The sequence below is a fragment of the Lathyrus oleraceus genome, chromosome 2 (assembly GCF_024323335.1).
Source record: "Lathyrus oleraceus cultivar Zhongwan6 chromosome 2, CAAS_Psat_ZW6_1.0, whole genome shotgun sequence".
NCBI classification, from domain to species: domain Eukaryota; kingdom Viridiplantae; phylum Streptophyta; class Magnoliopsida; order Fabales; family Fabaceae; genus Lathyrus; species Lathyrus oleraceus.
In genome coordinates, this window is record NC_066580.1 from 118,098,581 (window position 1) to 118,119,629 (window position 21,049).

At 35.4% G+C, this 21,049-nt stretch overlaps 1 non-coding gene across 1 annotated transcript; it reads left to right on the forward strand.

Annotated features, from left to right (window-relative positions):
- The first annotated feature begins 17,251 nt into the window (after nt 1-17,251).
- On the forward strand, nt 17,252-17,357 carry LOC127124470 (small nucleolar RNA R71). The gene has a single exon (XR_007803957.1). It is a non-coding gene; the product is annotated as a small nucleolar RNA R71 (small nucleolar RNA).
- Nucleotides 17,358-21,049: the final 3,692 nt, after the last annotated feature.

A 21,049-nucleotide genomic window follows, 5' to 3' on the forward strand; every position in this document is an offset into this window, starting at 1 on the left:
TCAACACGACCATCAAGCGGGTTTGAACCTATCGAAGTATATTGAGATTTTTGAACTAAAACTTATGCGAGCAATGTCTGATAGTCCTTCTACACATACAAGAAAAAACTTAAATTAAATATAGTTTAAACAATTTAGTTATATACAAGAGTTAAATTAAATAAAATAATAAATATAACCACGTGATTTTCATGCCACAAATAACATTAAATTAATTTCCAAATGAAAATCATGTCACAATTTTTCCATTAAATATTAATATAATTGAAACAATTTATTCATATAGAGGAATTAATTTAAATAAAATGATACAATATAAACAACTTACCAAAGCTAATCGGGTACGTTCGTCAACAAAATCCCTCGATTTTTTGGTACAAGTCTTTGCATCCAACTCATTCATTCGTGAGGTCTCCCTAGATCCTTAGACTGATTAATAAAATTAACTTTAATTAAAAATATATAGTAAATCAAAATATAACTAAAAAAGTAGTTATAATTACCTTGCGCTGAGTATGTTCGATGATACTAATGCTTCCAACTGCATTGAGGTGACCCACATTTTCAGATGCTCTCATTTTCTTTGCAATTTCAGATGTTGCCTTAAAATCAGATGAATTCCAATAGACAATATTGTAACAGTGTGTATGACAAGTTAAATACATAACAGACATAATAAACGCAAAAAGAAAATAACTCAGTTCGGTGCAAAATCATCTGCTTCTGGAAATCGTTGAGCCAATGAGACGAAATTCACTCTTAATAGATTGAAGTACAAATTAATTTGATTTAAACACTCCTAGTTCAATGTTATTTTTCCTAATACTGCCCATTAATTTCTATTCAGAACTCCCTATTGAAAGTACTCCTCTCCTAATAGTCATAAGTGTTATTGGTCTTATCTGAACTCACTTAATCACATGACACTTTATTAATACTACTCGTGAATATTCGATAAGGACTCCTCCTAAATCTGAGACACCTCTCACTTTCACTCGAGCACTCTCCTAAGTGTTTATTCAGTTACAAAGATGAAAGATAATACTCTAAAACAACTCAAAACTCTATTAGGATAATTTAGAATTAAAGTCTAGGAATAAAGTGTACAAACTATAAAAATAAGACTTAACTAAAACTATCATATAAAGTAGATATTTTCTAAAAAATTCTAAGTCTTAACAAAGGAGATTGTCTCCTTATATAGTAACAAAAGTCCAGCTCCAAAGCCTAGTAGGGATTTGGTCTAAAAAATGGCTGATCCTCCAAAAATATCATATGTGATCATTCTTCTATAATGTTGATTGTCAATCTTGATTGATCACGTCGAAAATTAATCTGAATCTCTTGATTATAACCAATTCAATATTTAGGGATGGAAATGGTTACCCATGGGCACGAGTACTAGTCCCCCCTATGACATGACACAAGCGTATGACAAAAGTCGGGGTAGTTCAAAAGTATCGAACCTTAGAGATGAATGGTTAAGTACCGATTTATATCCTATCGGTGTAAAGTTAGAGCAACCGAATATGGGTTTTAAAACAACTTAAGTGAAAGAGGACTTAAGTGTATAAACAACTTAAATAAAAAGCACTTAGAATATATAAAGCAAATAGGACTTAGGGTTGTGACTCCCATCTTAGACTTCTCCACACGAGTTAAGCACTTTTATTACGAGAATTCCGATACAGTTTATAGAAAAATAGATTGTTATGGACAATAACTGCTTTCGGCAACGCATTGCCCTATCTCTAACGAACGGGACTCTCATTGGCTTTTGCTTGCACATAAGAGTTCGTTAGTGATCATTACATTTTCACAGCTATTAAAAGATGAGACTTTTCTTAATTTCATCCGATCACTTTCATGACTTTGGACTTGATTGTTTAGAAACTTCTTTCCGACGTTAACGCCTACCCTTTCAGTATAAGGTGAATTCCTAAAAATACTCCTACTTTCGTAGCGAGGTTTGATTTAAAAACTCAGACTTTTAAAATAAATAAGTGGAATTCTCGTAATTGGGTTAAGTTAATTCATATGGATAATCATACGATAGGGTTCATTACCCTTAGTCTCTAGCGGACTTCTCACTCATGGTGCGGGATGATTCAATCAAAACAAATATTGTAGATGAAAACATAATTGAAAATAATGATAAAATATGTGATAAATAAAAACCTGAATAAAGGAAAAGAAGAACTTGAATTAAGATATGATCCATCTGCTCCAATGGAGACTTGAGTACACATCTTAAAATATGTGAATTGAAAAGTGGAATAAAACTGGATTAAAACTCAAGACTACCTATGAGTTTTTATATCAAATACTAAACATGGAAAAAAATCCCCTTAGTTCAATTCTAATTACAACTAATAAAAATCATATCTAAACAATCAAAAGCCTTAGAGCAGATGGAATCGGGCCAGAAAAGGAAATAAAATGGGAGAAAGTTTGTAGCGGGAAATTCATGATCATCAAGCTATTGACAAGCTTGGGATCAATTAACAAGAGTCACCACCGCGCTTTTATTGTTTCCAAGGGAAAAGGGAAAAAGTACGAACAAAACCCAAAAAGTAAGAAGTTTTCAAATAAAAACTAATACAAGTCAGAGATCATAGGTAAGGGGGTTGGTTACACAGAGGGAAGGTTTTAGCACCCAAAGTGTCCTAGGTACACCTAGGGAGCCCTTTTTGTGTGCATATGTATTTTGTACAAAGTGATGTTTACAAACAAATAGAATGGGGGGATGATAAAATAATTTATTAATTATATTTTTTATGTTTGACAAGACCTTCGGTCTTGTGCCTACGTACCAACATAAAAATGAGGAATCAAAATCTCGTAATTCGTGATACAAATTTCAAAGTGGATGCATTGATTTTAACAAAATTTAAGTTTGAAAGGCACAATGGCCTAAAATGATTTGAATGAGTTAGTTCTTTTTGGCTTTTAAAAGTTTAAGTCAAGTATAGTTAAGTTTATTTACAAGTTTGATTTAGAAAAAAAGTTTGAAAATGCAATGGCACAAGGCCAAAGTTTCTAACTTTTTTGCAAAAGTGGTCAAAGTTTAGAACAAAAATAATTCATACAAAGAAGATTTTAAAGAATGGAGGGAGAGATTTTGAAATTAAAGAGACGGGGAGAAGATGAAGAGACTATCCTATGTACAAAATTAAAAGTTTAGAGTTGAAAAGATCTAACCAAATGGGTACCAATCCAATAGAGAAGAATGTCAATAGAAACCCAAAATTCCCTTGGACTTTTAGGATCAAGCAACACACAAATGCACAGTTATATTATCTTGAAGAGCAAGGCATCAAATAAACATGGCATCATCCAAGCTTATCCATTCCATGATCTTCTTCAAAAATTGCCCATGTAACAGATGAATTCCACAAGTCACAGGTTCAAAATAACAGCTTCACAATGATCATATTGCAGATGATCTTAGAGATGTCTTCAAAGATGTATCAGATGAAGTTCAAATTGCAAGCACTTGATTCTTTAACAAGTTGGCATTCACCAAGTCCATTAGCATAAGAAGGTTGCCTAGATTCTAAGTCCATTTGTCCAAGATCAAGCCAACATTCCACTCAAAAGTTTTTAAGATTTTTGTTATTATTATATACATTAAGGTCAAAGACCATACAAACAAACAAAGTATTCACAAATAAAATATATCACACAATATGGTCCAAATGGACAAAGTGAAAATTGCATTAACATAAACAATTAGAATGATATGAACAATGACAAATGAAATAGAGTGCTAAAAGTAAAATGCATTAAAGTAAAAGCTTGAAATTAAAAGTTAGTAGTTAGTGGGTTAAGAGTTAGTATTGTTTTGCTTTTGCTTTTCATTTCGAGACATTTTTTGGAGAACACTCAACCCACTTATCACAAGCATGGATCCTTGGACCAAAACATCTTCCAAAGGAAAGAAAGAAGGCCAAGTTTCCACATAATACCACGAAAGAGGGGAGACTTACAATCTCACTAACTAGAATGCTTATGCCTTTTATGTCACAAATTTAGAGCTATGTTAAGCAATCGTAATTGGACTTATGTAGAAGTCACAACTATTTGAGGTCGGGCAATAGAATTTTGGTGTTAATGCATATTAGAGACATAGTATAATGGACTATGCTCATGAAACATACCACACACAAAAAGAATATGCAAAAGATGTGGCCTAATCTCATCCATACTCATATCAATTTTTCAATCAACTAGCATTAGAACTTTGAGATGTCATAGGCCAAATAGAATGAATGAATGAAGAAGAGGAATGAGATGAAGTGGGAGGGGGATGAATGAAATCACAAATTGGTCAAAGGAGGACTTTTACCAAATTAATATCATTCATTCATTTTGGGAGGTGGAATGTACATTCCATCAATCCCCTAAACCCAATGATATTAATTTGACAAAATCAAATCAACCTTGACCAAGGCCCAACAACAAGAGTCAAACATAAACAAAGTCATCACAATAGGTCAACAAATTTATTTGACATTTATTCAATTAAAAATAATAAAATAGTGCATTTAAATCAAATATGGTTTGTCCAATTCTAAAATCTCATCAAAACACCAAAGAAATGACCATGAGATTTATCATAGATCAAACAAGGTCAAAGGACCTTGGAGAAAAAATTTCATAATTTTTGGACATTTAAAAATATTTTTAAACAATTAAAAACAAATGCAAAATATATTAATTCATAAAAAATATTAATAATGATCCAAAAAATAATTTTAATTCAGAATATGAAAGAGAAAAATATTTGAATTTTTTTTTTGTGAAAGTCCCATATTTTTTGGATCAATATTGAATTTAATATGAATTATTGAAAATAATGCAATTAAAAATAAAAATTCAGAAAATCAAAAAAACGTGGACCATCTGATCTCCCTCATTAATCGAGGTGGCAGATCAGATGGTCCCTAGCGCGCGTTTCTCATGGTATTGAGTCAACAACGCTTCACAGGTCGTAATTAAAATCAACGCTCAAGATTAAAACGAAATGAATGGATCATGTGGTTCAGAGCCTTGCCAACTCATCCCCGGAGCCAGAGCTCCGGTCATCTTCTCCGGTGGACCTCACCGGACTGGTCCACCATCAACCATCACCAAAATGGAAAACAAGGACATGATCTTAAAGAAAAAATGGCACTGAGCTCGAATCTGGGCTCAATTCACTCTAACTTCAAGTATATTGAGAGATACATGGAGTTGAAATTTGAGGTACATGAATTGAGTTGCTTCGATTTTGCCTCAAAGCAACTCAAACTTCTTGCCTACATTAGTAGGACTTCAGACAACCAAAGAATCAATAGAATTGAGCAAGAATTTGAGAGAATCGAAGAGTTCAAAACTTCTGGAAAATACCTTCAATGGAGGTCTAGATTCAACTGGTCTTGATCTTTCTTATGCTTGATCTCACTCCACTTGTTTGCAGAAGAAGGATTAGATGCTTGAAAGGCAATGGATTTCTGGAGATTTGAATTTCAAAATAGTGAAAATTCAATCTTAAATTCAAGAGAATTTTTTAGGCTTATCCTTTGCAAATTGAGGGTTTGAGATGGGGGATCAAAGATGGCGCGAATGTCTGTGAATTTCTGAGCAATTGAAGCTCTATTTATAGCCAAAACAGTTGATAATTGCACACTTTAAATTACTTTCCAATTTTGCCAAATGGTGATGAAAGTGTGCATGGGCGCACACAAGACCATGGAATGATTGCTTGAGGTCCACAAATGAATATTGGATGTTCTGAATTAATCTTGGATTGCAAGGCAAGTGTGCATTGATGTTTGATGTTTGATCCTTGCCAAGTGATATCACCCTGTTTATGCCATGCGCAGCCTATGCATGTCTTGTCCAAAATGAATGAATTTGAGCTCTTTGGAAAGTTGAGATCAAGAGGAACAACTTTCATGTTCAACACTTTTTCATTTGGAGCTTGTAACATGGAGAAATTTGAGGTGTAAGTTTGGAAATTTTGGACATATCAAATTTTTTCTAAGTGTCAAGCCATATGTCTCAATATTCCACCTTGTTAACTTTTTATATGAGCTTCAAATGAGAAACGTGTCTTCATAAAAGTTGTATCTCTCTCAAAGACCTTCAAAATGGTCACCAATTTCATGTCATTTGGATTTGAAATGATAGAGTTATGCATTTTTGAAGTTTGGAAAAATCACTTGATCAATGGTATAGGTCAAAAGTGACCTATAATGTAACCTCATATCACATGCTCAAAAAAGTTGAATTAGATCCCACTCCAAACATCAAAGTTGAAATAGACACATTGAATTTGATTGTGCAACTTGAAATATTTAATCTCATAAAAATTGAGCAAGTTATGGCCTTGGGAAGTTGACTTTCAAATTACGGTTTAGACAAAATGACCTATAATGTTTCAACATAGAAAATGATTTTCCAAGCAAAACTAGCTCTAGGTCTCAGTATTAAAGTTGTTTGAAGTGACATTTAGAGTAAGTTTTCTCTTTGAATAATTTTCATATGGTGAAAATTGTAGGAGATAGAGTCTAGGGAAACCCAGTTTTGATCAGATGAATTCATCTGGCCAACCACCATCAACCAACTTGCTAACTTCCAATTCTCTTTAATTTCTTGGCTCATGGTAGATCATATATGCACAAGATGATGCATTTTTAAGTGTCCCTTGAGAAATTTGATCAATTGGTGAGATAGCTTGTTGGAGAAGTTACTCAAGATACCTAGTCAAACTAGGGTTTCCAAGGCAAATCACCTTCAAACTCTTGAAGAAAACTTGATCAATATAACATGTAGAGAAAATTGGGACTCATATATAATGTTCATAACCATTCTTGAATCAATTCTTGGTTGTGCTCTTTGTTCATGAGGGTCTCAAACCCTAGACGTGAACTTGATGAATCAATGAGATCATGTCCTTCCTACATAAGAGTCAGACAAATACAAAGACATATTTTTGGTATTTTGGTTAGTGAAATGATAAAATACAAGTATGGTATAATCACAAAGTGCTTGGTGATCTCTCCCAAAAAAAAACCAATGAAAGAGGGATGAGGAGGGTGCCAAGACATGATCCCAATGCTAATGCTTATGATGGAATTGCATGAGGGATCTTAGGGTCAAAATTGGGGTCTTACAAAGTTCGTCTGCTTATTAGGGCCGTAATAGCCATTACGGATGGCCCTAATAGGCCACGGGTGCTTGGCCTGAGGTGACTCTAATGAGGGGTTGAAGGGTCATGTCTGTTACAGACAGTAATAGGCATTGCGGGTGGTCGTAACATGCCATTGGTTTTTGTATGGAGAATTCTGACTCTTTGCCTTTTTCCATGTTTAATCCATTTTCCGTCCTTCTTTCGCTTGAAATGCCTATTATGACTTGGAAACAAAGGAAATGCAATATCAAAGAATAAAAACATGGTAAAATGAAATAAAAACGGATGAAAATGGTAAAATATTAAGGAAAAACATCTAATAAAAATAATATATAAACCACTTATCAAACTCCCCTATACTTAGACCGTTGCTTGTCCTCAAGTAAAAAAGCTTGCAAAAGCAAATTTTTAGATCAATCGGTTCATTTTGATGAGAAAACTTATGAAATCGATGCATGTCGATACTCATACGTGAGTCTTTGTTCCGGTTGGTTAGGTCTAGTTATTTTGGTAATCATTCGTCAACTAAGGTTCTGCGTGAACATTAACTGCGACAAAAATCACATACCTAAGTCTCCCTTTCGAACGCCTCTCTAACTATGCTTTGGGCTTAAGTCTTTTTTTTTTAATTTTCTTCACCTTTCATTCGGACAATCATGTTAACAAATTTGCTATTATTGAGTTCCACACATGCACAAGGCTGATCCCGACATTTTTTCCAGACACCTTTTTATTTTATTTCTTTTTTTGCGATGAAATTTACGCACTTTGGCGTTTATTGGTCTAGTTAGTGTCGTAGTAAATTACAAGGTAGAAGCACTTGTGACAACTCTTTTAGCACGTAAAAATTATGTCACAACTCTGCCTCGTGATTTTCACGTCATAAAGTTTTGCCACGTGATTTTCACGTCACAAAATTCGCTGTTTAGCATAACTACAGATCAGCTTGGGAAGTTTGCCACATGAATTCTATGACACAAATATCAATTTTGCGTTGTGTTTTTCATGCCACTAAATTGAAAAATTATTATGTAAATGTAAATGTAAAATAACAATAAATAAAAAAATTAATCAACATCATCCATAGCTTCGTCCACATCATCATCATCATCCATACCATCCCAAATTGAATTATTTGTTTAGTTCTCTTGTTATGAGAGCAATTATCGCATTATTTCCTTCATCTCAATTTATCTCTTCTTCATTGCCTCCATTTGGGCATTTATCGTTGCCTCATGTTCTGCCACCTCGTGTCTTGCCACAGTTAGTGCCAATTGTCGCAATATTTCTATCATTTAGGTGTCAATTATTATGGACGTAACGTTCCTTCCCCATCCGCAACTCTTTTAAATAATGTTCTATTCACTAGTCTGTAGTTCCCGACCAAGAATCCATCACCAAATAAACTTTTGTTAGGTCCTCTCCCGCTAATTACTAAATTCCAAATATAATGATCAACACGATCATCAAGCAGGTTTGAACCTATCGAAGTATACTGAGAATTTTGAACTAAAAATTATGCGAGCAATGTCTGATAGTCCTTCTACACATACAAGAAAAAATTTAAATTAAATATAGTTTAAATAATTTAGTTATATACAAGAATTAAATTAAATAAAATAATAAATATAACCACGTGATTTTCATGCCACAAATAACATTAAATTAATTTCCAGATGAAAATCATGTCACAACTTTGCCATTGAATATTAACATAATTTAAACAATTTATTCATATAGAGGAATTAATTTAAATAAAATCATACAATATAAACAACTTACCAAAGCTAATCGGGTACGTTCGTCAACAAATCTCTCGATTTTTTGGTACAAGTCTTTGCAACCAGCTCATTCATTCGTGAGGTCTTCCTAAATCCTTAGACTAATTAATAAAATTAACTTTAATTAAAAATATATAGTAAATCAAAATATAACTTAAAAAAGTAGTTATAATTACCATGCGCCGAGCATATTCGATGATACTAATGCTTCCAACTGCATTTAGTGATCGATATTTTCAGATTCTCTCGTTTTCTTTGCAATTTCATATCTTGCCTCAAGATTAGATGAATCCCAATATATAATATTGTAACAATGTGTATGACATGTTAAATACATAACATATATAATAAATGCAAAAAGAAAATAACTCAGTTCGGTGCAAAATCACCTATTTCTGGAAATCGTTGAGCCAATGAGACGAAATTCACTCTTAATAGTCAGAAGTACAAATTAGTCTGATTTAATCAGTCCTAGTTCAATGTCATCTTTCCTAATACTGCCCATTCATTTCTATTAAGAACTCCCTATTAAAAGTACTCAACTCCTAATAGTCATAAAATGTTATTGGTCTTATCTAAACTCACTTCATCACATGAAGCTTTCTTAATACTACTCGTGAATATTCGATAAGGCCTCCCCCTGAATCTGAGACACCTATTACTTTCACTCGAGTACTCTTCTAAGTGTTTATTCAGTTACAAAATTGGATTAAAACTCAAGACTATCTATGAGTTTTATATCAAATACTAAACGTGGGAAAAATCTCCTTAGTTCAATTCTAATTACAAACAATAAATATCATATCTAAACAATCAAAACCCTTAGAGTAGATAAAATCGGTCCAGAAAAGGAAACAAAATGGAAGAAATTCCGCCTGATTGTTAGGGCCCGTAATAGCCATTACGGGTGGCCCTAATAGTCCATGGGTGCTTGGCCTGAGGTGACTCTGATGAGGGGTTGAAGGGCCATGTCTGTTATGGACCGTAATAGGCATTGCAGGTGGCCGTAACATGCCCCTGGTTTTTGTATGAAGAATTCCGACTTCGTCTTTTTCCGTGTTTTATCCATTTTTCGTCGTTCTTTCGCTTGAAATGCCTATTATGACTTCGAAACAAAGGAAATGCAATACCAAAGAATACAACATGGTAAAATGAAAGGAAAGCGAATGAAAATGGTAAAATATTAAGGGAAAAAACTAATAAAAATCACTTATCAAACTCCCTCAAACTTAGACCGTTGCTTATCCTCAAGTAACAAAGCTTGCAAAAGAAATTTTTCAGATCAATCAGTTCATTTTGATGGGAAAACTTATGAAATCGAAGCATGTCGATACTCATACATGATTCTTTGTTCCGGTTGGTTAGGTATAGTTATTTTGGTAATCATTCGTCAACTAAGGTATTGCGTGAACATTAACCACGACTAAAACCACAGACCTACGTCTCCCTTTCGAACGCCTCTCTAACTATGCTTTGGGCTTAAGTCTCTTTTTCAATTTTCTCCCCCTTTCATTCGGACAATCATGTTAAGTAATTTGCTATTATTGAGTTCTTCACATGCACAAGATTGATCACAACATTTTTTCCAGACACCTTTTTATTATTTTCTTTCTTTTTTTAGATGAAACTTACACACTTTGGCGTTTATTGGTCCAGTTTGGGACGACAATTGAGACTGAACAGATGTTAGGCTAAATAACCGGGTGAAAGTTACCCAACTTAGAAGGTCTAGTTGTCTTTATTGCCTTTTTTTCATCACTTTTGGTGCTCAATTTATTTCTCAACCAACTATACATACAAGCAAGTATTTTAATCATCTCAAACTGTCAAAATAAACTAATCGTGGATTACATCTCAAAGCTAAGTACTATGAAACAAATCTGAACATTGGAATTGCGTCCTTACTCCGGGAGATATAAGGTGTTCGAGTCACACCTAAATTTTCAAACTTTCCCAATGTCGCTAGTCCTAGACTCTCTTCCCTTAAAACTCTATATACTTTCTCAACATCCCTCAAAATCAAAGCTCTCAAAAAAAATTCTTATTGTCCTAATTTGGTAGAAACATCAAAAAGTGATTTTTAGGGAATAGAACTAACAGAAGAAAATAATAAATAAACTGACAACACAAATGACAAGAAAATGACGAAAATAAGAAAATAGCGAAAACAAGTAACCCCCCCCCCCCCCCCCCCTCCCCAAATTTGAACCAAACATTGTCCTCAATGTTTTGGCACAAGAAAGGAGTGGTGACTCACATATATCCTCACGGGGGAGGTGGAGGGAAATGCAACATCAGTTGTTGTATCATGGGTTGCATGTCATCCAAAAATGCACCTTTCCTTGCTTGCTCGAAGCTTTGCCTTATGAGTATTTTCTTGTTAACCTGCGAACAAATGACGACACAAAGGGAAACGAAACAAAAGAAACAAATAATTGCCAATAAAAACCGTGGGTTGTCTCCCATGCAGCACTTTGTTTAACGTCAATTTAGCTTGGCAGTCCTTGAGTGTTGCCACTCAAGATGGTTCCTTAAGAACCAAATGCAACCCTTGCTCAACTAGGTCTCTAGTGACATAGTATTTCAAGCGTTTTCCATTTACAGTGAACGAGCATGTGGAATCGCTCCAAACCTCTACCGCTTCATACGGTTTTACACTTTTCACAAGAAAGGGACCGAACCACCTAAACCAAAGTTTTCCAAGGAAGAGCTTCAGTCTTGAGTTTAATAACAAGACTAATTCTCCCTCCTTGAACTCTCGATTTAATATTATTTATCATGCCACATTTTTCTTCTTTCTTTATAGATTTTAGCGTTCTCATACACATCAAGACTTAATTCCTCAAGTTCACTCAACTGCAACGTTATTTTCTCTCATGCTTCCCGAGAATCTAAATTAAGGGCTTTGATGGCCCAATAAGCTCTATTTTCTAGCTGAACAGGTAAATGGCAGGACTTTCCATAAATCAACCAACAAGGGGTTGTCTCAATAGGGGTTTTGTTGGCAGTACGATATGCCCACAGTGCGTCGTCGAGCTTAGAAGACCAATCCTTTATAGAGAGGGATGCTGTCTTTTCTAAAATAGTTTTTATCTCTATTTTTGAGACCTCGACTTGGCCATTTGTTTATGGGTGGTATTGTTGGTATAAGCCCTAGAGGCCAATACTTTTGGTACTTGTATCGAATTATTTATTAATAATAAAAGGCTTTCTTATTTATTATGTTTCTTTAATAAAGTCCCTAGAATAGCTAGTCCGTTTAATGTATCAAGTGTGGCTTAATCATGAGATCCCATTAAACATAAGGACACTATTCTTAAAGTATCTGTAGTCGAGCTTTGTTGTGAAGAGGGATAACATTAAAGCATTAAGACTATTATGTATATAGACTGATGATCACATCTCATGGATCATGGATAAGGAGTTATCAAGTCTTAAACATACATATGAATATTAAGAGTAATATTTATACTGGATTAACCCGCTTATAGAGTGCTATGCAAAGTGTCATAAGTTATTCTCATGGTGATAGTGGTGTATACCACCCTTCGACCTGAAACTATAATGGACCCTAGATGTAGAGTTGAGTGCCTTATTATTGATCAAACATTATCCGTAATTGGATGACCATAACGGCAGTTCATGGGTACTCCACGAAGCATGCTGAAGGACATGAGTGACCTAGATGGAATTTTCCCATCCTGTGTAACAGGATAAATGTCTACGGGGCCAATATTGAACTAAACAAGGATAACACGGTATATGCCTTGTGTTCAATATAAACATAAGGACAAAAAGGTAATTGTACACATAAATATTATCACAAAAGGATTTGTCATATCACATGACATTTTCGTGTCTTGGGTAGAAGTGATGTGTTGCTAGATATCGCTTAATATTTATTATGTTAAATACGTGATTTAATATAATTACCAATGTCGCGAGAACCTACAGGGTCACACACAAAAGGACAGACTGATGAGAGATAGAGTAAATAAGGAACACCCTAAGGTACGGTGCACTTAAGTGAATTGTAGAACATCGTAAGGTACAATGCACTTAAGTGGAATACGAAATATGGTAAGGTACCACGCGCTTAAGTGATTTTGGTATATCGTGAGATATGGGCCACATACACTTAAGTGGGCTTTTTAGCTTGCAGCCCACACAAGTGGTTCTATAAATAGAACCCTTATGCAGAAGCATTTGTTCAAATGAAAATTTCGTTTCTCTCTCTCTCTCTCTTACTCAAAGCCTTCATTCGTAGCAGCTAGCACTGAGATTGAAGGAATCCGTTCGTGTGGACTGAGTAGAGGCGTTGTCACCATTCAACATTCATGATCATTCCCTAGATCTGCATCAAATGATTCAATCTCCACAAGAGGTTATGATTTCCATTAAATCAACACCCCAGACATCAAAAATTTCAACTTCAAGGATGTTATTCAAGGGCATTTGATTCCTCTTAGAGATGTTTCCCGTGCGTTGGCACTGGTCACATCTCTTTATGAAAGCATTAACATCCTTAAAGAGAGTTAGCCAATAGAGATCGGCTTGCAAAATCTTCGACATAACATCCTTAAAGAGAGTTAGCAAATAGAGATCGGCTTGCAAAATCTTCGACATAATTTTGTTTGTACTATCATGCCCACCATAGGAAGAGACATGAAAATGAGTCATCCCACTTTCAACCTCTTCCCCAAGGATACACCTTCGTAAAAATTTGTTGGCGCCTCCCTTGAAAAGCAGAGGCTCATCCCAATAGTAATGCTTGAGGTCGGAAAAAAACTTCTTTTTACATTGATAATCTATGTCCGGAGGTAAGACTTTGGAAACAAGGTGGTTGAAAAAGTCAACATACCAAGGCATTCCTTTCCCAATCAATGCAAAAAGTTTGTCATCGAGGAAAGAGTCATCAAGAGGTAACTCTTGTGCTTTAAGGTTGGTCAATCGGGACAAAAGGTCGGCGACCATATTTTCCGTCCCTTTCTTATCCTTAATCTCAATGTCAAACTTTTGTAACAACAATATCCACCTAATAATTCTAGGCTTAGCATCCTTTTTTCTTAGGAGATATTCGATGGTCGCATGGTCCGTGTAGGCAATTATTTTCGACCCCACTAGGTAGGAGCAAAATTTTTCAATGGCAAACACTACGACCAATATCTCTTTTTCTATGGTTGCATAATTAATTTACGCCTCATCCAGAGTCCTACCAGCATAGTAAATATCATGCATCTTATTGTCTTTCTTCTGGCCTAACATTGTTCCTATTCTGTAGTCGCTAGCGTCACACATAATCTCAAAAGGAGCCTCCCAATCGGGGGGCTGCATTATAGGCGCATAAATCAAAGCCTCTTTCAAAGCCGTGAAGGCCTCAAGACATTCACTTTTAAAGTTGAATCCAAAATCTTTCATCAACAGCCCAATTAGAGGCTTGGTAATCTTAGAGAAATCTTTGATGAAATGGCGATAAAAGTCGTCATGGCCTAAAAAACTTATAGCCTTCTTCACAGTGGGGGGGGGGGGGAGGTAGCTTCTCTATCACCTCAATCTTAGCTTTTTCAACCTCTATTCCTCTTTCAAACACCAAGTGTCCAAGGACAATGCCCTCCTTGACCATGAAGCGACATTTTTTTCAATTTAGCACAAGGTTAACTTTAACACATCTCTCCAGGACTTTCTCAAGATTCAACAAACACTCATCAAAACTACACCCATATACCAAGAAGTCGTCCTTGAAGACTTCCAAGATATATCCAAAAAGTTGGATAAAATTGACATCATGCAGCGCTGAAAAGTAGCAAGTGCATTGTAAAACCCAAAAGGCATTTGCCGATAGGTGAATGTACCATAAGGGCAACTGAATGTCGTTTTCTCTTGGTCACTAGGATGTATAGGGATCTAGAAAAACCCTTAATACCCGTAAAGGTAACAAAATGGAGTATGCTTGGCTAGACGCTCAAGAATTTGGTCCATGTATTGGAGTGGGAAGTGGTCCTTACGAGAAGCTTTGTTGAGCTTCTTATATTCTATTCACATTCTCCATCCTGTGATAGTTCTGGTTGCGACTTGCTCTCCTTTTTCACTCTTGGCAACTGTCATTCCCCCTTTCTTATGGACAACTTGAACCGGACTCACCCATTTACTATCGGAGATGGATAAATTATCCCGGCCTCCAAGAGATTGAGCATTTCCTTCTTAACCACTTTTGTCATGTTAGGATTTATCCTCCTTTGGTGTTCTCTAGAGGGCTTATAACCATCCTCCATCATGATCTTATGCATTCAAACTGAGGGGTTAACCCATTTAAAGTTATCTATGGTATACCCTATAACTTTAAGGTATTTCTTATGAACAATATTGAGTTTTACGTTCTCGGATTCCCCAAGGTTTGCATTCACTATCACACGCTTAGTGGCCTTCCCATATAATAGGATTTATGGGAGTTGTTTTAGCCCATGATGAGGTTTTTGAGATTCGGGTTCTTCACCTTGTATCATAAGCGCTTCAAGGCCATGGGAGGTGGGACTTTGGTCCATTAATTTCTCATTGGTCTTCGGATTTTCATGATTTTCCATGCTTTCAAACAATCACACCTCCATCTTTTCAAAATGAGGGGGTTCGGGTGCGCTCTCTAGGACACAAGCATCAATAACATCGAACAAACAACAAGAGTCCCTCTCCAACCTCAAAAGTTAACTTTCCTCTCTTAACATCAATGATATCCCCAACCATTGCTAAGAAGGGCCTTCCTATGAGTATCAAGATTTGATAATCCTCTTTGATCTCCATGATAACAAAGTCAATAAATATAGAGTTCTCCTATCCTTACAAGATCATACTCTAACACACCAATTGGATACTTAACCAACTGATCCACAAGCTATAGCGAGATATTGGTTTGTTTCATTTCTCACATGCCTAACTTTTTGCATACAGATAAGGGCGTTAAGCTAACGCTATCCCCTAAATCACATAAACTCTCTCAAAGCTCATGGTTCCAATTTGGCAAGGAATAGAGAAACTTCCCGGGTCTTTTAAATTTTTTGGGAAGCATGTTTACAATCACAACGCTGCTATCAACAATCATAGCCACTGTTTCATGATCCTCAAATTTTGTCTTGTTAGAGAGGATCTCTTTTAGAAACTTGGAATAAGTGAGAACTTGTGACGATGCCTCGGTAAAAGGAACATTAAAGTGGATCTTTTTAAGGAGTTCTACAAACTTTTTTAATTAAGCATCTACCTTGGCCTTCACAAATATTTACAGAAAAAAGAATAGGTGGTTTGTAAGGAGAGGGGGCTACTTAAGGTGCCTCCTTCTCAACTTCTTTAACACCCTCCATTTCAGAAGGTGTAGATTCACTAACCTCAACTTCCTTATTGTCCTTACTAGAACTTCCCTCGACCTCTTTTCCTTTCTCCTTTTCTCTATCTTTCACCTTTTCTTTATGGGAAACCAAAGGTTTATCACTTCTTGGTCTCACAACATTTATTTGTCCCTTGGGATTTTGTTCGGGTTGCCCCGAAAATGATCCTTGAGGGACGGAGAAAGAAGCTTGTTACTGAGAAACTTCGAATATTTGAGTCTCCAATATTTTGTTACGAGTAGAAATGTTTTCCACTTTGGTGGTTAGATGTCTAAGGACTTCATTGATGTGGAGGTTTTGATTTTTAAACTCTTCATTTATGAGAGTCTTCATTTCCATAAATTTCTCCATCATCAACTCTAGATTAAATTTCTTTTGGGTAGTTAGGGCAGCATTTTGGAAACCTGGTGGGCCCATAATCTGTTGAGGTTGGTTGTTTTTGTAAGAAAGACTTGAGTGGTTTCGCCACCCGGGGTTGTAGGTATTAGAGTGAGGATTGTTCCTCTGATTATTCACAAAATTGGCATTTTCTTGGGTAGATCCTCCAGTGAGGATCATTTGGCAATCATTTGCAATATGACTACTCACACCGCAAATCTCACAACTGAGAGTAACAGGGGTAATAGAAGCAATAAGGGTAGGGGCAGGAGAGGTGATGCTCAAATAATTAATTTTCTTATAAAGGGAATTGACTTTAGCATTCATGTGATCAAATCGACTCACTTCATAGATCCCTCCAGTTTAGGGGTGGTTGTCACGCGCTTCCCCAAGAATGATGGTTCTTAGCCATTTCTTCTATAAGATTATAGACCACATCTTGGGGCTTGTTCATGAGGACTCAGCCAGAAGCCGCATCAAGGGTTATCCTTGTTTAGTAAAGGAGACAGTTTGAAAAGGTGTGGATTATCATCCATTTTTTTAGGCCGTGGAAAGGGAAAAGCCTTAACAAGTCCTTAAAACGCTCTCATGCTTCAAGCAATGATTCTCCCTCCTCTTGCCTAAAATTATTTATCTTGTTCCTAACTTGGGTTGTCTTACTTGGCGAAAGTATCGCACAAGAAAAGCAGCTTTTAATTGAGCCCGTTAAGTGATGGAGTTAGCAGGTAAGGATTGGAGCCAAGCTCGTGCTCAGTCTCTTAGGGAGAAAGGGAATAGTCAAAGGAGAATAGGATTCAAGTCGACACCATTTGCCTTGATAGTACCATAGTTATCAACAAAAATCGATAGGTGTAGGTTTGGGTTCTCCGAAGGTAATCCTAAAAATTGGTCTTATTGGACCATACATATCAATGATGGTTTAAGCTCAAAATTACTTGCCTCAATGGGCGGGTACACAATACTGTAGTGTGGTTCCTTTTCCCTAGGAACCATATAATCTTTAAGAGGTTTTGTATCAATAATGGGTGCAACCATTACAAGCTGTCTTTGAGTTCAACATCTTTCTAGTAAAAAATGATTGATCTCGTCAACGGGTTTGACTGAAGTATCAATAGAACGCGTTCTTCGCATACAAAAGTAGCGGTAGAACTTCAGTAGATAAAATAAAACTCTAGTCTCGATGATGATCAGATATAATTTCAATATTAACGCGATTGGTCCCCGATAATGGCGCCAAAAACTTGACACGCTGCAAGTGTACGGAAAATGTCGGGGTAGTTTAAAAAGTATCGAACCTCAGAGATAGGCATGGCAACGAGGTGGGTCGGGGACGGTTTTTAGCTCCCCCAAACCCAAACCCAAATACCCAAACAATCCCCATTCCCCGCCCCAAACCCAAACGGGGATGGAGAATCAAAATCCAAACCCGTCCCAAACAGGTTCGGGTTGGGTTCGGGTATCCCCGCCCCACCACCATTCATTTAGTGAAATCAATATTTTTAATAGAAATATTTATTTTTTCCAAAATAAAATTACATTACAAATAATAAAATAAAACAATCAAAAAAAATTCCATACATCCATTACAAATATTTTAAATAATAAATTTAAATTAAAATATCAAACATTAACCACATATTTAATATTCTAAATTATCAAAAAAATAAAAATAATGTACATAATGAAATAAACGGGGCAAGTTCGGGGGCGGGTTTGGTGTGGGTACTAGTGTCCCCATTACCCGACCCGTCCTCATATTTTATAATCTGGAAAAATCCAAACCCAATCAAAGTGGGTTTTCCCCGTCAACTTCGGGGCGAGTTCGGATGGATACCCGCAGGTACAGGTTATGTTGCCATGCCTACTCAGAGACCAATGGTTAAGTATTGATTTATATCCTATCGATGTAAAGCTAGAGAAACTGAATATGAGTTTTAAAAGAAACTTAAGTGAAAAAACACTTAAGTGTATAAACAGCTTAAATAAAAAGCACTTAGAATATATAAAGCAAACATGACTTAGGATTGTGACTCCCATCTTATACTTCTCAACATGACTTAAGTACTTTTATTATGAGAATTCCGACATAATTTATAGAAAAATAGATTATTATGGGAAATATCTGCATTCTCAAGCGCATTGCCCTATTTCTAACGAACGGGATGCTCGTTGGCTTTGACTCACACAAAAGCGTTTATTAGTGATTATTACATTTGCACAACTATTAAAAGATGAGACTTTTCTCAATTTCATCCAATCACTTTCGTGACTTCTTACTTGATTGTTTAAAAACTGTTTTCCGACGTTCACACCTACCCTTTCAGTATAAGGTGAACGCCTAAAAACACTCCTACTTTCGTAGTGAGGTTTAATTTTAAAACTCATACTTTTAGAATAAATAAGCAGAATTCTCGTAACTGACTTAAGTTAATTCATGCGGATAATCATACAATGGGATTCATTATCCTTAGTCCCTGTAGGACTACTCACTCATGGTGAGGGATGATCCAATCAAAACAACTATTACAGATGAAAACTAATTGATAGTAATGATAAAATAAGCGATAAATAAAAACTTGAATAAAGGAAAAGAAGAACTTGAATTAAGATATGATCTAGCTGCTCCATTGGAGACTTGAGTACAATACTTAAAACACGTGAATTAAAAAGCGGAATAAAAAATGGATAAAAACTAAATACTATCTATGGGTTTTTATATCAAATACTCCCTCCGTCCCAAAATATAAGAGAAAAATAAAAATTACACTTATTAAGGAAAGTAAAAAGCATAATAATTTGACTAAGATTTTGTTGAAATAAATTACTTTCAAAGATGTAAGAACAATTCTTATTGGTTGTTGGTTATAGGAAATATGAGATAGAAAGTAAATTAAATGCAATTTTCATTTAATTTCATCTTGACAAAGATGAAAATTGATTTTTTCTCTCTTATATTTTGGGACAAGAAAAATGCATTTTTTCTCTTATATCTTGGGATGGAGGGAGTACTAAACATGGAAAAAGTTCTCCTTAGTTCAATGCCAATTACAAACAATAAAGATCGGATCCAAACAATCAAAAGTCTTAAAGCAGATGAAATTTGGTCAGAAAAGGAAACAAATTGGGAGAAAGTTCGCCGGCTTGTTACGACCCGTAATAGGCATTACGGGTGGCCGTAACAAGCCACGAGTTTTTGGCTTGGGGTGCCTCTTATAAGGGGTTGGAAGTCCATGTATGTTACGGTCTATAATAGGCATTGCGGGTGGCCGTAATAGGCCACTGGTTTTTGTATGGAGAATTCCGACTCTTTGCCTTTTTCCTGTTTTATCCACTTTCCGTCCTTCTTTTGCTTGAAATTCCATTATGACATGGAAACAAAGGAAATGAAATACCAAAACATAAAACACAGTAAAATGAAAGGAAATCGAATGAAAACTATAAAATATTAAGGAAAATAAATAATAAAAATAATATAAAAACCACTTATCAACTCCCCCAAACTTAGACGGTTGTTTTTCCTCAAGCAACAAAGCTTGCAAAATGGAATTTTTAGATCAAGCGATTCATTTTGATGGAAAAACTTGTGAAATCGAAGCATGTCGGTACTCATACGTGAGTCTTTGTTCCGGTTGGTTAGGTCTAGTTCTTTTGGTAATCATCTGACAACTAAGGTATTGCGAGAATATCAATCGCAACGAAAACCACAGACCTAAGTCTCCCTTTCAGACGTCTCTCCAACTATGTTTTGGGCTTAAGTCCCTTTTTCGATTTTCTTCCCCTTTCATTATAACAATGCACATAATCAATCAAATCTTCATTATGATGATTGAGATCTCTAATAGATACAAATCATGAACAAATAAGAACACCAAATAAAATCTTGGTAAAGATAAATATATGATAAATCTTTTCCAAATCCAAACACATCCTCATACACTCATATCTCATATTGGATAGAAAAAAATTATGAATAAAGAGTCTCTTCCAAGAAAACACTCTGAGACAAGATGTTTAGAAAACTGTGCTTCACATGTTATTTTCAGCGTATCTTCATACAACCAATTATGAATCTTGATTAAACAAATTTAATATTGTCTTAACTTGATATAAATAAGACTTTCAAACTCTCAAGTAGAGGATTCAGAATGAAAAAACTTCCAAAACAAAAACATACTATAAACATTCTTTACTGTGGATTTGAGATCTTCTCATTATTTGAAAATTCAAATATTGTAATTAAAACACATATAATTAAATCTCTTCATGGAATATCTTTAATCAATATCTTTGAAAATCAATTTCAGCAAATTTTTGGACTAGATAGAACTGCACCAAATCTT